This window comes from Paroedura picta, chromosome 3 (genome assembly GCF_049243985.1).
Source record: "Paroedura picta isolate Pp20150507F chromosome 3, Ppicta_v3.0, whole genome shotgun sequence".
NCBI lineage: Eukaryota > Metazoa > Chordata > Lepidosauria > Squamata > Gekkonidae > Paroedura > Paroedura picta.
In genome coordinates this window covers 59,052,929-59,066,069 of record NC_135371.1, presented here as the reverse complement: position 1 = coordinate 59,066,069, position 13,141 = coordinate 59,052,929, and the positions used below count along the sequence as shown (strand labels likewise).

The 13,141-nt window shown below is 42.9% G+C and overlaps 1 protein-coding gene across 3 annotated transcripts in view; it reads left to right on the top strand.

Annotated features, from left to right (window-relative positions):
* GRM2 (glutamate metabotropic receptor 2) overlaps positions 1-13,141 on the top strand; it is a 107,153-nt gene that overhangs the window by 30,274 nt on the left and 63,738 nt on the right. The window contains exon 2 of one of the 3 annotated variants that reach the window (XM_077325885.1): positions 3,321-3,382. The exons of the other annotated variants lie outside the window; for them this stretch is intronic. The gene's annotated coding sequence lies outside the window, so the exon portion shown is untranslated. The remainder of the gene's footprint in view (positions 1-3,320; positions 3,383-13,141) is intronic. 3 annotated transcript variants of the gene reach the window in all.

Genomic DNA, 13,141 nt, shown 5'->3' with positions numbered 1-13,141 from the left:
CCAATGATTCGGAAAGCAGAAGTAGGGGTGGAACAGAATAGAGCCTTTTCCTGCAGTGGCCTCTAACCTGTGGAATGCCCTCCCCTTCAGAACTATGTCAGCTATGTAAATATTTAGGGTAGGACTACACATTACTAAGCAAACATAGCTCTCGGTCCTTCTTTATAACTCTTACATATTGCTGCCTGTTTCCTTCTCTCCTTCCCACCTACTAGCCAAGTGTTTTCACAGTTCCCTCCTCTTAGCAACCTCTCCTTTGAAAAAGCTCTGTATGGTTCTTGCCCCCAGGCTGGTTGAGGCCTGGCTGCACAGTAGTAAACCTGCAAGGAGTTGTGGGAGGAGCCTCCCTTGTACCTGTATTGCCTTTTCCACACTATTTCTTTTTTCCCTCCTCTGGACAGCCCAAATATCCTCACCTTTCCCTGCTTCCTTTTCTCCTTCCCACCTACCAACCTTTTATCTGATCTCCCATCTTCAGCTATATTTATTATGTACCGTATATACTCGCATATAAGCTGACCTGCATATAAGCCAAGGCATCTAATTTTACCACAACTAGGCAAACTTATTGACTTGCATATAAGCCGAGGGTGGGAAATGCTCCATCATCACAGGCTCTCCCATCCACCATTGCTATTCCTTTTGCCATTGAAGGCAAAAGGAAAAAAAGATCAGAGTCCCTCAGTCAAACCGTTGATGTCCTACAAGCTGCCAGAGCAAGCTCAGCTTGCAGTACACATTTGCAAAAGGCAATGCAACGATTGGCTGGCTGGAGCAGGCTTTTATTTCAATTACCACATATACCTGCATATAAGCCAAGGAGGGCCTTTCCAGTGTGAAAAAAGGTGCTGAAAAACTAGGCTTATACATGAGTATATAGGGCATTTCATATATATCCTGCCTTTTTTACATTATGGATCCAAACATCTTACACCTCCTCTGCCAGGGCTACGTTAACACATGGGCATACTGGGCGATTGCCTGGGGGGGGAGATGAACATAAGTTCCCCATGCTAATTTATGTATGTATTGATAGTTGACTACAAACCAATTATAAAGCAATTATCTGGGGGGAAATCACAGCAAATGTTTGTCTTAAACACTTGATTAATAATAAATAATTCATGGTAATTTCATACTGTGCCATCTCTGTGATTTACCAGCTGAGTACTATTAAATACGTTGACATTTTTATTTTTCAAGTTCAAAGCTCATGTGATATTGTCCAAACATATGTGCTGATTAATCTTTGCTATACAGCTTGTTTGTTTAAACACTGTTTTTGTTGGAGGAACCAATAAATATAAGTTTAATTTTATAAAAAATTTACGTTTTTATTCCTGTGAGAGATTGTGTTGGTAGGGCCCAAGTGCCCTGCTTTGCCCAGGGGCCAATAATGCTGTTAAGATAGCCCTGCTCTTTTCCTCAACAATCCTGTGGGGTAGATTAGGCTGAACATGTATGACTGGCCACAGGTCACCCAGTTACCACCATCAGAGAGAGAGTATTCAAATCTGGATCTCCCAGATCCTAGTCTCAAACTCTAACTAACTACGCCGCACCGGCTTTTATAGAGTGGTTGCTGGTAAATTGTGGTGAACAGCCAGGCCTGTTAAAGGTTGCTGCTGGGCCCCAGTGAGTCTTTTCTCAAAACCTCAAAAGCCAGGAGCTCTTTCTCCTTACCTTTTACTGATAAAAAGCAAAATTTGACAACATTGCTGTGATTGCCTAGCAACCCCACAATGGCCATATTTTTTAAAGGTACAGGTGCTACTTAATTTATAATTTTTCTGTGAACCTGTGGATTTCCTCCTATTTATAAAAAGACTAGCAAATAAGCCCGCTGTCTCCTAAATACAGCGGGCGCTAGCAGAGATGAGATCCTTCCCGGGGCAGGCTGCAGCGTTTCCCGCAGGCCCCCCACAAGCGAGGCCAGGGATGTGGCGGGCTGGGAGGCTCTGGCAGCGGCTCGGCCGCATGCCGGACAGGCGCGGCGCGGCCTACCGTTGTTGATGCCGGCGTAGATCGGGGCCCGAGGGTGTAGAGTGTCGATCGGGGCCAGAGGGTGATGGCTGGACCTGCCGCCACTCTTGGAGTTGGGTGCGTCGGCGGCCAGTGCTGGCGGTGTTGGGCGGCGGCGGAGGCCGCGTAGAAGTGTGCTGCATTGGCGGTGGCGGTGCTGGCGCATGGGCCGGGGGCAGCCGGGCACGGTGGCTGCCCGTCTGTGTGCGGGCCAGCGGGAAGGCGTCTTGTTAGCGGCCGCCGGCGCTGCTACCGCCACTGCCTCCATGGCCGCTGCTGCTGCCGCCGCCGGTTCCTCAGAGGCAGTGACCTGCCCTGGCCAGGGGGATGGAGGTAATGGCGGCGGGCAGCCGTATGCTGGCAAACGCGGAGGGGGGGGGGTCATCAGTCCCGAGTCGTCAGTCCTGCGGCAAGGGAGCGGGGTGAGCGTCCTCCCTGGCAGCCATCCGGTGAGTATGGCTGTTCGGGAGGACTGCAGAGTTGGAGGCCCGGCGTCCGTTGGCCCTGGAGTGCCACTCGGAGGAGCGAATCAGAAGCGCTTCACGGCTCCTGATTCGCTCCTCCGAGTTTTTATCCCGGACAAAGCCCACCCTAACTCCTCCCCACCAGCCCTTACTGCTTTATTTAGTCCACGGCGCCTGTGGCGCCGCGGGCGGTTTAAAGATTTGTCTTGCCTGTTTATGGCTTCAGGCTCTGTATTTAAGTATCCACAGATGGGTCCATATTAATAATTAGACATATTGGTATATTTGCCAGTGTGAGATCTAATTATTTTATTTATTTATATTTATTTATAATTGGATTTATATACCGCTGTTCGCCAAAAGGTCTCACGGCGGTTCACAATAAAATATAAAATCAAGTAAAATCACATAAAATCCCATAAATATCCCATTATTATTAATTAGACCACCGTAGGCTATTTTTATTTACATTTGGGCTTTCAAGTTATGTTTCAGTTTGAATGATGGCTTTAATAGTTTGTTTTTTCATTGAATTGGTTGCTTGGATGCACAATATGTTTATTTACTTTAGCATACTATTAGGCTTATGTTGAACTTCATGAGACAGACTGGATACAATCAATATGTTCCTTTGTTATGGTTCTTTCAGATAATTCAATACACTTTAGCAAGTGGATTTTGCCATTTCACACAGTAAATTCCAGTTGCAAAGTATATCGAACGTGAATTGAAAGTGTGTTATTTAGTACATGTGAAAGCACTGAAAGACTGCAGAAGAGAACTCTATGACGAAGACAGACTCTGAAGTCTCATCAGATTGTCTCTTTCTATTAGGTGCCCATATAAGTCCAGAAAACGAATGGCAAAACCAAACCAAAAAAGCAAAGCCGAATAAAGTAAGTTCTTAACTTGATTCTTCTAATACAGTAAAAGGTTGTTGCCACATTAAAAGTCAGTGGAGAGAGATGTGCCCTTCGTTTTGCAAATATTCCACTTAGGACTACTTGTCTAGAATGATTTTGTCAGAGATCCTTTTACCATGGCCTGATCAGACACAAACATGTAAGCATTATTAACAGAATTGTCCAAAGCTATTACCCTCAAGGACAGGGCACCTGGGGGTCAGGAATTTACCAAATGACTTGCATTTTAGCCTAATGAAAATGGTCAAAGTGAGAAGATTCTTCCCTGCAACCTGATCCATTATGGCTACAACTAATTTTTGGATTACAGAGACCAGTAGAACAAGCACTAGGTCAGAGAGTCAATTAATGAATGGAATGCTTGTCATATGACCAGGGGACCTTGACAATCACAGAATACATTATGTTGCAGGAAAATTTCATAAAATAGCAGGGGAAAAGCTCCAGGGTGATGACGGTTCATCACTAAGGAGTTGGGGTACTTATTTCTAAGCAACAAATGGAGTATGCAAGCAGTGGGTGCTAAGCACCTACTGCCCTGCCCATGCTTTAACTTGCCACACTCTGGTGCTTTCAGCATTTTTCTACCAGCCTGGGCTTCATAATGGGGGGGGGGGGGTGTCTTTAAGCACTGGTGTAAGATGGAGGATGAGCCAATTCTTTGTTCCATAACTTGTTAGTTCTGTTTTTATTGAACAATAGACAGACACAGAGTTTCTCTATATGTGAAAGAAAAGTGTTCAGCTTTTCCCTTCCTTTATATTATTGGGCTAATGGGGGTTAGGAGGAAAGCATTTGTTGGGGGGGGGAGGTACCACTGCTTAGTACTCTTGCATCAAAATTGCAAGATCTTTCATGCGGACACTGGATTTTCCTTCATAATAGTTCTGTCACATCTCATGAGACTGGGTTCATATGTTTGTGTTACTGTTCAAAGGTGGAGATTTGGCCTTGGCCTCTGCCCCCCATTTGCCTACACAGCAGGCACACAGCCAATCACTGGTGGCAAGACTTTGAGCCTCTGCCTCTATTCTTCCATGGCATCTGGAGGCCTGAGTGCTTGTCAGCTAGCTCAAGCAAAACATTACCATCCATCCTTTGAAGAAGAAGAGTTGGTTCTTATATGCTGCTTTTCTCTACCTGAAGGAGGCTCGGAGGCTTACAATCGCCTTCCCTTTCCTCTCCCTACAACAGACACCCTGTGAGGTAGGTCAGGCTGAGAGAGCCCTGATATCACTGCTCAGTCAGAGCAGCTTTGCAGGGCATGAGGCCTGGGCAGCACCACCTACTATAATTGGGAGAAAGTTATGGCTTCTGCTTCCTTCCCCAAAGGCAAGCAAACATAGCAAACTAGCTGCTTATCTCCCTGCCCTGCCTTGCTTCCAATGGAAATAAAGGGAACCGTTTGGTTTTCCTGCTTAGTATGCACACCCACAGATAATGAAATAGCTCAGACAAACGGAACGTGCTTGTGTGTGTGTGTGTGGAGTGCTGTCAAGTTGCAGCCAATTTCTGGTGAGCCCAACAAGGAGCTTGCCAAGCGAATGAGAAGCAGAGGTGGTCTCCCATTGCCTTCCTCTGCAGAGTCTTCCTTAATGGTCTCCCTTCCAGGTACTGACCATGCTAAGCTTTCAAGAACTGACATGATACCATTCCTGAATGTGCTTAGAACCAGAAAGCCTTCCCAAAGCTTAGGAGATGATGGTATCATAATTGGAGGAAAGTGGAAATTGACAGAATTGCCAATTAGGCCCCTTCTATTAGGTGGGGAGTCTTCTGACACAACTCCTGTCAGACATGACCCCCCTGGTTCTCAGATGCTCTTTCCTTTAGCCTCCCCAGCTCCTTCCACCACCCACTTCTCAAAACAATGACACCAATAAGGCAGCAGAATAATGGTTTGTTAGGAAGGCTTTTGCCTCCCCTCCAAATGTCAGAAATAATTTCATTCAGGTTTGAAGCATATTTCCAAATTCTAGGCCAAGGCATAATTAGTAAATATTTTAGCAGACTTCCTTTTTTCCATCCAGGCCTTTCTATGAATTATTACAATAGCATTTATATCATGCTGGGAATGAACAATATAATATCTCCATTTTTGCATGGTAGGCCTGTATTATTATCCATATTATTGCAGGTCATGAGAAGGGCTAAAGCTCATATCTAAGAAGAGCTTTGAGTGGGGGATTTCCGGGCTCCTGTGGTTCCCCCTAAATAGTTATGCCAACAGTCCGGCTCAAGTTATACATATGCTTCATGCTTCAGCATGTAACAGGCACCTGGCTGTTATGTCCAGTTCAGTTTTATATAATCCTCAGCTCCATTTTGGTTTACGAAAGAAGTAGTGGAAAGTAGGTGGTTGTCTGGTATGATCCACTTAGCTGGACGGTCAGCCTGCTTGGCATACAAGACGGAGAGATGTCTTTTACTTTGAAGGGCTCTCGCTTGTTTCAGAACTCTGCCTACAAAGAACAAACACCACTAATCCCCACAATATCCTGTTTCTTTGGAAAATGTTGATATGGAAACCCCATGTGGCATATACTGCAGCGAGACGAGAGAAACTAGTATATCCGTACGGCATACAGCAAAGCAAGGCAAACTAGGCCAAGAACCGCAAGATAACAATAGCTCTTCCCTATAAGATGGTGGCAGTCAGAGCAGCACACCAGGGAGCTATAATTAGGTAGCTGTGCTAGAGAGAAGAAAGGTCAAAGTTCCTTCCTATAGGAGGTTTTTATCATCCTGCCTCCTATCTCTTTGTACATTCATGTGTTTTATAGAGAAATAATAGAAGTCATAGAAATTCAGTAAAACTGAGAGGCTGACGTCAGCTATTCTTATGATCCAGAAGTAAGATTAAATCATTTTGTATCTTGTTAAATGCCCACAAAGCTGCCTGTCTGAGGGTCAAACTACATGTGAGGCTGGAGACCAGTGACTCGGTTGTTTAACGTGTAATTTAGGTGCAAAAAGCAACCTTGGGGGCGTGATCTAGATCAGGGTTGCAATATTGGCAAAGGAAGGGATAACTCTTCTCCGTGCAGTTTGCCTGGTTGAAATGTCCCCTGACTACATTTAGTCCTGCTGGGGAAAAGATAGGCAATCATACTAAGCGTGTCTTTCCCCCTTCCAGGGCTTCAAGCACCCTGGAGGGGTCATTTTCAGGCAGGGAGATAGCATGAGGTAAAGAATTAAAACTGGCAGCATTGCAGAACCACTCAGGCCTGCCTATAGCTGCTTTTGCAGTTTGGTTATATGTTAGAGGGTCCATCCTAGATCTCTAATTCATGGGTCGTTTAGCTTTGACTGCCTTACAACCTGTCTTTGTAACTCATGGTCTGTTGCATTGTCAACATCTATCAGATTTTAGCTTGGGAGTTTTCTATCAGGCATACTATCTTTCACTCCCATCAGCAACAAGAATGTACACTTTTCTTATGATATATTAAGATAAGAATGGTGCAAACCTTTTTGTGTGCTACTGTCTTCTGTGTATCTAGTAGGCAAGTTAAGTACCCGCTGTCTCCACACAGAGTATCCTTCCTACAGGCACATACATCAATGTGTTGCCTGAGACCTGATGAATGTAGAAATGAATTCCTTTGAAAAGCATTGTGCCTTTGATCAGAGGAAGTGATGTGCAAGCCCACAATTCCATATTCTAGCCCAAGCCTCACCAGTCCTAAGGGAAGCAGGACAGTACTACTGTAGTAATTTTTATGTACATACATACAAACATACATACATACATACATACATACAATGACTCTACCAATGGCCACCTAGAAGAGTCCTACCTGATTTCCCTTACCTGATTTCTGATTGGACACTGAGCAGTCCAAGAAATTGTCTTGGCTTTAGGGCTCCCAAGGGCTACTGTAGGGTACAGTGTAAATATCTGTCTTCCCTTTGATGTCCACATTGCTTACAGGAGTCCAGTTATCAACCAGTTCCTCCTCAATGGTCAATGCAGTTAGTGCAAAAGCCTCAGAAACTTGCAGGAATGGCAGTGACAGAGAAGACTTCTCCTGTGTCATTGTCATTTTCTGTGCAGCAGATAAGGGGATATCTGGCTGGGGGCAACTAGATTTCACTGCTGAATTACATGTTGTTGGCATATGGTAAAAATCTTATGTCCCTATGAAGCTTATTTGTGAAAAGTTAGCTTACTGTACCCTCATAAGCGAAGTTAATCCTTTTGTTAGTCTGTTGAAGTCAATGATTTTAGAAAGGTATAGGTGTAATTCAGGATGGAACTGCACATGATGGGAAAAGTGTTTTCATACAATAATCTCTGAAAGCCAGTGGTTTAAATTAAGATAAGCCATTTGCAGCCTTGACTTGCAAGAACATGGGGAACAGTGTCCTGCATAGTGCAGGGGGTTGGACCAAATGACCCATGCAGTCCCTTCCAACTCTATGATTCTATGCGATAGTACACAATATGCTAGAAGGTTCTCCTATGTAGGTCTCATTGAATGAATGGGAGTCCTGCAAGAGCAATCCAAAATGGGCTTGTGCCAGAAGATTTCCCTAAAGATGATCCCTATTGTCTGCAAACCAAAAGGGAAAATGGTCATCTGCAGGATCTAGGTGTTGGAAGAAGAATGCAGATTCAGCAATACAATTGCTTAATCAGTTACCTTCAGAGGGTTCACACCCAGTCACCTCTGAGACGTTTTCTGCACCAGGAATCTGGCCCGGCACAGTGCTTGTCAGGTTCCCAGATGACATCGGCACCAATTCGGGGTGGTCCCAGGCCTGGTGTGATGCAGGCCCTAATTTGACCCATGGCAAGGGGGTGTTGCACAGAAGCGGAAATCAGCCCCGCAACTGGGCAAGCGTTGTACCAGGCCTGATTCCTGGTGCGGAAAGGTCCTAGAAAGGAAAATTCAGCCTTCACCAGAAGCCGAGGTTTCTGTGCAGTCTTATTTGAAAGGACAGGATATAATCTCTCCTCATTTCATCCTCTTTTCTTCCATCTGTCCATCTTTTCTGTTTATGCTAATGAGGACTAGAAACCCTTCATTTGTTAGAAAAGATCTATTGCGTTTATTCCATGGAGAGAAAGAAAAAACAGTACAGTTTATTTCAAAGGCAGCTTTAAATGAACAACAAAACATTTCCTTTGTTTGTGAAAAAGGCAACGAACCTCCAAGGGAACTTTATTGCCATAAAAACATCTAGCGTGTTGCAAAAGCTTTTGATTCTGCTAGTCCCCTTATCCATTTGTATAGAGGTAGTGTGTTGTATGTTTAATTTTATTATTTATTTTGCGAGAAATTAGAATTTTTTTAAAGGAATACATAATGTGGGAGACCCATGGAACTGAAGAAAGGGGAAGAAATTATAAATAACAAAATTCACCATGAAAAGTAATAACTTTAAAAGAATCTTCCCACTTTTATTATTCTGAAATAACTACATTTGTAACAAATAATTGATTAATTGGCTTGACTGCATAACTTGCCTCATTATATAAAAATCTCACAGTATCTTGTTCTGCATTGTCATTTTGACTTTGCTTTTTGCCCAGAAATTTCATAGCTCCAGGGAAGCTTCACACATTATATTTTTTCAAAAAACTGCAACAAAAAATGTAAAATATACATGTGATAAACAGGTGTTTTAAAATAGGTGTGATACAGAAACATTCATCTGTCAATAAGCATGGGCTATGACTCCATGTTTTTGAGCAGATCTCACTTTGATGTTGTATAATACGAGATCTGGGGGCTTTCTGCATTCACAGCCTAACTGCGATTCATATTGAATTGAAGCCAGTATCCCTTTAATCTATATCCTGTTCACATCTGTTTCTGCACTCTGCACATATCTTCTTTCTCAAATTTTCCTCTCCAAATTGCAGTGTTTAACTCTGCATGCTAATAAGAAAAACCGGATTGCCAAGATTTTTTCTTCCTTTTTTCTGCACTGTTGATTGGGTGGTTTCCGGCAGGTGTAGCCCCTTCAACTACCAATGGTTCCATTTTAGTCCTGCCTTCATTTTATCTCAGCTGTTGTGCTGTAAAGGCATTATTCCTACTTTATTTGCCCCCTTAAGTAATGCAATAAGCACTCCTATCAGAAGGAATTAAAGATGAGCCCATCTTTGCCTACAGCTGCTTCTTTCTCCTTTCTCCCAGTCTTGACAGGTGCTTTACAAGGAGGGGGGGGGTGGTGACACTGGCCAGGGCTGCCCTCTTTGTGCTCTTTTCTCCTGCTCTTTCCCTCCCAGTTGGGCAATTTCTTTTTTTCTTAATGAAGTGGATGCTGGGTTCCTTTTAAAAAATCCAAGGAGCCATCACTTTTCTTTCTTTGGGAAAATAGAGAGATAAAATTCCAAAAAACTCTGGCATATAGGGCACATAGGCTTTTAATATAGTATGTCTGAGGTGGCTTAGTCAGTAAGGTGCTTGCCTGGTGATCATAGCTCTGTGGGTTCAAGCCTTGTCAGGGGTTTTCTTAATTTCCCCCACACACACTTTTTTTACTTTTGAAAATTTCATGTTTTAAAAGTGAACTATTTTAAACTTTTGACCATTGTTTTGCTTTTGAAAATCTCATGTTTTAAACATTGTCCATTTACTTTTCAAAAGTAAAAAAAATTAGAACTCCTAAAAGAGCACAGAGAGGGTAGTCCTGGTGACAGGACTGGGGGGTTGTGTGATGTACATATGGAGACTGGGAGGAGGGAGGAGGAGGCAGCTGGAGTGGGTGGTTTCATTTTTTCTCTCATATTGTAAGACCCTAAGGCAGGACTCCCCGGCATGCTTCCTGTGGGTGCCATGGCAGGACTGAACAGCTTTCCTGATGCCCACCAAGTGTTCTTAGAAAGTGGATGGAGCCCAGCATGTCTTCTGATTGTCTGTTGATCCGATTGCCTGTACAGGCCTTTAAGGTGTTGCTTCGGCGGAAGCTTCCACCTCCACAACACAAAGACTTCATGAAATGCTGAAGATAAACTGTGAGCATGCAAGAAAATGTTTTAAGCAATATGTTAATTTTTAAAAGCATCCGATTAAACAGTGCTTCTGACTGAAATGCTGAAGCATTACTGTTACAGTTATGCATGATTAAATTCCCTGATGGATTGTGGTTGACTTTAGGGATGCACATAAACCAAGCAAATGTGGTTTGTTTCCATTCGTAGTTCATGAGCCATGAATGCCAAATGAATTCTGTATCTGGAAGATCTTTTATGATTCCAGGAGATCACAAGGCCCCACCTGTAGGTTGGTAACCCTAAAAGGAAAGCAAGAAGCAGGGGAAGTCTCTCACAAGTTCTTGTGAGGGTCCCACAGAGTGGTTTTTGCTGCATGCTATAGGAGGGGTATGAGGATACATCCATTTTTGTATCACTCCCTCTCTGTTGAAATGTCTTTTAGCATTAGCTACTAACATATTTTATACTGGTTAGGTTGCACTAATTGTTTTGGAGGTAGCCAACCTATCTAGGGTATATGTGAACCTTCCTGACACCTGACCATATTTTATTCCTATCACACCCCTGCTTTCACATTGTATCTGCTGGGGGAACGCTTTTATGCACATATAGTGTATGCACATTTACACAATCGCATGATGTGCAATGTCACACACCCATGACTTGTTCTATAATTCAGTGACAAAGTACTTGCTAAAATGCAAATAAAAATAAATAAATAAATAAATAAATAAATAAATAAAATTCCAGCTTCAGTTTGGGCCATCTTCTATTTGAAGGACTACAAGAATCAGGGCTGGGAAGCTTCTGCCTGGGAAACAGCACTAGAGCTGGAGGTAAGGGGGGGGTAACCCACTTTTTACTACCTGAAGGAGTCTCAAAGCAGCTTATAATCACTTACCCTTCTCCTTACAACAAGTGGGTGAGGTAGATGAGGCTGAGAGAGCTTTGAGAGAACTGTGACTGGCCCGTGGTCACCCAGTTGCATTTGAAGGAGTAGGGAATCAAACTCAGAGTTTGCCATTCTTCACCACTACAACATGCTGGCTTAGATGAACCAGTAATTGGACTCCTTATTAGATATGCAGTCATTCTTGCTGCCGGGTCATACTTGCTTCTTTGGACTATCAAAGAGACCAAAGAATGACCTTGAGCTAAGGTCATTAGTTTGTTGTGGGATTTGGGAATTGCGGGCTTTTATGTATTTTATTGTATTTTTTTTAAAAAAAACTATGTTGCATCATATTTTATTGTTGTTAGCTGCCGCGAGCTGACAGGTTGGGAGCAGTAGCCTATAAGTATAATAAATAAATAAATAAATAAATAAATAAATAAATAAATAAATAAATAAATAAATAAATAAATAAATAAATAAATAAAGAATGGGCCCATTTCTCTGGGTACCTGAGCAGGCCAGCCTTGTCGTCTTGCTGTGCGTTCTTGCATTTTCACATGTGCTTCGAGCAGAATCCCGTTGAGGGTGGATTTCATTTTACAAGTCAAGAGTTGTATTTTGTTAATTGACTGCATCAGCCAAGCCCTGCATCGCACAATGCCTTGGTGTGAAATTGACTAGCAGCAACCAGCAAGGTTGTCCCTGCTCAAAGTGCCTCTTCCCATCCAGCTTGCTTTACATTTCTCTCTGCAGGCCGGCCGGCTTCTTTGTTCTCCTTTCTGTCAGAAGGTCAGGCAAATTGATGCTGATCATTATTGTATTCACTCCATCGCTATAAACAGAAGTGCCTTTCTCTTAATGGAGATTTAATTATAGAATTAAACAATTATTATATCATTTTCTTCGACTGATCCCATTAGCCGCGAGGAGACAAAACAGTTCAATCTCGCCGGCAGTAAGAAGCGCACAACCTACGCATCTTATTCAGGCAAAGCCACAGGAATACATTCGCCCCCTCACCACAAAGGCACAGAAGTCTGAACAGAGACACAGACAGGCCTGCCGGTGTACGGATCTAGAGAGAGTGTGTGTGTGTGACTGTGTATACATATCCAAACCCAGGCATGCAGCAACACTGAATCTGTAGGCATGAACTAATGTAAACATACTCTGTGTGGGTGAATCCCCTTCGACAAAAATCTTTGCAATGGTGAGAAATGCACCTTACTTTAGATATAATGTATTTATTTATTTAGTCTTGGCTTTCTCATCCAGGGGTTCAGAAAATCCTGGGGTTTCTTGACAGCCATGGAAGGGTTTCCTGAACGGGTAGGAGTTAATTAATTTTGTATATATATACAAATTTTAATTTTGTTTAATTGTTAAATATCGGGTGATATGAACATATATGGTCATGTTGACCTGTTTCCCCCCTCCCAAAGTGGCCAATGATGGGCCTGGAGGAGGTGGGGAGGGGAGGGGCCTCCGGTGGGCATGTGCACAACTGTGCTTCTCAACCATATTCTGCACAATCGCACCATTTCTGGTGTTTCTCAATGTTAAAAAAGCTGAGAAAGGCTGATTTAATCAGAAGGACACTTACCCCAAATAAAGATGATGGGGATAAGGATGGAGGTTTTTTTTAATTGTAATTATATTCTTGTAACTGATTTTATTACATTTTATTGTTGTGGACCACCCAGAGACCATATGGGGAGGGGCAGTATAAAATTAAATATTCATTCAAAATTGGTCACATACTACAATTAATGTAACCCACCCAGAATCAGATAAAACATTACAAATCTTTGGCCAAAGAAAAATGATATTTTTAATGACAGCCTCTAGAATTATCATTACTTTGATCAAAGCCTCAGCCTTGCAATGG